The following is a 4,152-nucleotide window of genomic DNA, read 5'->3' as shown; positions in this document are numbered from 1 at the left end:
CCGCGCACGAAGCGGCTCCGCTGCCGAGGGGACTTCGTGCCGTGCTCGGGTGCTGGGGATGGAAACTGGGAGTGAGCCGTTACCTCACACCCCTTAGGAGTAACTTCATTTTGCACAGGTGCCGAGATGAAGCTGGGTTTTATTCTGCCTTCCTGCCGAGTCTCCCCAGGCTGGGCAAGTGCTGTCAGTGCCGCTGGGGGAGATGATGAGAATTGGTGAACCGAGGATGTTGCCAATTTGTATTCTGTGCTCAGTTTTGATGGCTGTAACATTTGGTTCTGAAAGTCCGTGCTGCAATTAGAATCATGGAATCATTACGGTTGGAAAGACCTCTAAGATCACCTAGTCCAACCGCCAACTCATCACCACCACACCCACTGACCACATCCCTCAGTGCCACATCCACACGGCTCTTGAACACTTCCAGGGACGGTGACTGCACCACCTCCCTGGGCAGCCTGCACCACTGTCTCACTGCTCTTCCTGAAAATAATTTTTTCCTAATATCCAACCTGACCCTCCCCTGGTGCAACTTGAGGCCACTCCCTCTCATCCTATTGCTGCTACCTGCGAGAAGAGGCTGACCCCAGAGGTACACTGGGACACCCAGCGCCCAGCCCGGGATGAGACTCAGAGCTACCTTCCAGCTGTGACATGTGTCACGTACGTAGGGTCCAGCCGCCTCAGTGTGACCCCAGAAATAATCACATCAATCAACCGACGTACGATTAAAAAACATCTCCTCCATGCTTCCATTAAAAGCTTGCTTAGGCAGCCAGATGGTTTCATTGCAGTTCGTTTTGAAAGGCACTTAACATCAATAATACACTCTCAATAATTTTACTTGACTAGCCTAGGGGCAATTGACATTGTTACTGGTGAGCTGCCAGCCCTGTCTGCCCCCGTGTGGCTGCGGTGAACCTAAAAGAAGGCTCCTGGCAATGCGTCCAGCCAGCGTCACCAGTACCCATCACCTCAGTGAGAACTTACAGCATGGGGGAATCACACCATAACCGCACAAAAAGGCTGTGCTGAGACATTCCAGGCCCAGCTGTGTCCTTCACACTAGAGCCATTCAGGGCAGCCCGTAGGTCATTCTGTTAATCTTGGAGTATTACTGCTAAACTCGACGTCAGCACAGTGCTTCCCTGTATAAGCTGATAGGCCAGCAGGTTCATTAACCTGACATTGTTTTTTCATGAATATCAAGTTGTTACTTACAGTTAATCAACTCTGAAGTCAGACCTCGATTAAGCCACCCTCCTGCTCTCTCCTGTTTATCAGGAAGGCACTTTAATTGCTTGCTTTCCTATCAAAATATTTCCAGCATGCTGAACTCCGCAACATTAGCCTGAGGAAAAAGTAATGAAACTCCCACAGAAATACTTGCCCGCTGACTGCCAGGCTATACCTTCCAGTAAGCTTGGCATACCTCACTGATGACATGTTCAAGAGAAAAATGTGCAGGTATTTTAGTACAATTGGCAGTAAGTTCATTTTTTAAACTTAAAATTGCTTAACACAGAGAATAGAGTCATTAGCTGCCAGCTCTCCACCAGCTCCTCCTGCCCTTCCATGGCCTAGCAGGCACAGTGGGGAAGGAAGGAAGCCACTGGTGGGAGTGGAGGCACCCGGTAACAAAGTGCTCACTGAAATAGTCTGTTTGCAGCCATTTTTCAGGGCTAAAAGTTAGAACAGGCTCTGAAACTGCTGTAATAAATCAAGGGCTGAGAGGATAATGTATCACTTTTCCCTTCTTCTGACTTCTCTAAGATTATCTACTGCACCAAGCATCTCCCAGCATGCCAGTGACTTACGTAGAAGCACTACATCCATCCAACCTTGTTCTGGGGTCACCACTTAGGTTATTTAGTATCACATGCATTAATCTGCAAACTTCTTTTGTACAAGCATACCACAAAGTGCCACCCTATCTTGGAGGAACTATCAACCTAGACAGATGGCATTGACTGGCATGCTGAGACATGGCTAACTCTGCTCTCCTCATCCTCTCTCAGGTGCTGGTCATCCAGCACTTGCTCATAGAGTTGTATACCAAAAGGCACAATTTGGAGACTGTTATGGGTTATTGAACAGAACAAACTCACTAATGTGGATTCCCTTTCATTCGTACAGTATGAATGAGTGTTCTGCAGCTTTGAGGAGTGAGGATGACATAGCTTGAGACGGCTGATGAGCCTCTCATCTTTAGTTGTCACCTATTCCCAAGGAACAGGCTGCTCACATATGGCTGTTGAACCACATGTTTAAAAAAAAAAAAAGCACAGTGCCTTAAAGGAAATCGTCACCAAAAAGATGTCACTAGAGTGGGACAGCTTCAGAGCTGAATCAGAAGTGACTCACCCACCATGCAGTGAGAGCACATCTGCTTGGGATAAGAGCTTCACCAGCTGCCTCTGAGCTAGGTCATCCCCCTCACCGACTCCCCACCCAGTCCCTGAAGATGAGCACATACCAACGTAATGCATAAGCAGAGTCAAGAAGAGCTACTACCCTGCCAGCCACAAAGGGCACAAAGTTTGGTATTCTTCCATTTCTTTCAGTCTTGAGTGTTCCTGTTCCCTGTTGGCACTCCCTAGAGTGTCCCTACAAAACTCAGAAGTCAGACTGCAGCAAAGTTTTATTTATTTATCTATCTTTCCTAGCAAAAAAATGATTACTTGCAAACTCAAGCCCCTCTCCTTCCCTAACATTTAATGGACTAGAGCTCTCAATTTCCATAAAGGCAACGGAAACTATCAGTCAATGCCAAATGGCTTCTCAAAAAGGAGGAGAGAGTTAAGTGGTTAATAGCCACACATTTATGTATATAGTGCATGAGAGGAAAACACATGCTCTTATACGGTTTTACTGTCTTTTCACTTTGTTGGTCTGATATATTATTTGCTTTTAGTGATCTCACTATTTTAGACAACCTCTTTGTTTTGAAGGCCACACCACAATTCTTTTGTCAAGTTTTCAAAATGTCTTCTGTCTTCAGAGCAGTTAGGCTCCCCACTGCATCCCTGAGTTGATGCTCATTTGTAACCTCATTTGTAACCTGACCAAAAGTACTGAATAAAATAGAGAAAAAGGATGAAATTCTTAATTATCCTTCCCGCAAGTGAGAGTTGGCTGTAAGAAGAATGCACTGTAGTATCTAAAACTAGTGACCACAGATCTTACCAAGAATCTAAAGGCAGATGGCACTGCTGCATCCATCGATCCATGTATTCATGCAATAGCAGGTATGCAGTAACAGTAGCAAGAAACTTAATTGGTTTAAGTCAGTGAGGTTAAGATCCTGGGAATGCAGAGAAATACTAGCATGGTATCTTTGTCATGAAAAGCTGTCTCCTTCCCAAGAGCACAAAATAACTCAATTTCACCATTTACCATCCTAAAAGTTCTCCAACTGATACCTTGTGGGGATACGCTCTCTGAAGGAAAGGCAATCTAATGCTAACTCTACAAGCCCCTTTGATTCAGTGGGGTTGTGTCTTCTCTGCTCAACACAAAAAGTCCCTCTATATGCACTTGCAATCGTATAACAGTGTTAACAAGAATTTATTTCAGAGAGCTTGGGTTTCTTCTGGAAAGAAAACTGAGTACATGCATATCCCAGGACCTCTCATTTCTTAATCCAAAGGTTATTCCTCCCTTCTTTACTCATTCCAGCGTCAGTACTCGTTACTGCTCTCCAGAAGCACAGAGGTAGATCTTCATCACACCTCATTGCTTTCCATGGTACCACACATTGTGTCCAGATGCAATGAGCCCTGTTCTGACAGCATAGACCGCGGCTGTGTTAAATTCTGCTAAGCTGCCAGGTGCTTTTTCCACCCTGCATGATGCTCTGCAGTCCTTGCTATTGAGAACAAGAGGCCAGGTTCACTATGATGTTCCACAGCCTTCAATGGGGAAAACAGGCATAGCATACTAAAATCCAATGGCCTAAGCAGAAGAATTGTGCAAAAACACTCAGAAGTAATAATGCTCAAATCCATAGTAAAGTAGAGCTCAAAGGAGAGCACCTCGCAAGGTGCCTAGCCTTTCCTTTTGCCTGAAGGGAATAGTCACCACATCCATGTCTTTCTTGGTATGCACTTGTCTTGTACAGCATCATCATTCACATACCTTTTTTTTTTTTTT

This window comes from Meleagris gallopavo, chromosome 2 (assembly GCF_000146605.3).
Source record: "Meleagris gallopavo isolate NT-WF06-2002-E0010 breed Aviagen turkey brand Nicholas breeding stock chromosome 2, Turkey_5.1, whole genome shotgun sequence".
NCBI classification, from domain to species: domain Eukaryota; kingdom Metazoa; phylum Chordata; class Aves; order Galliformes; family Phasianidae; genus Meleagris; species Meleagris gallopavo.
The sequence above is the reverse complement of the archived record's forward strand: the minus strand, read 5'-3'. Positions refer to the sequence as shown.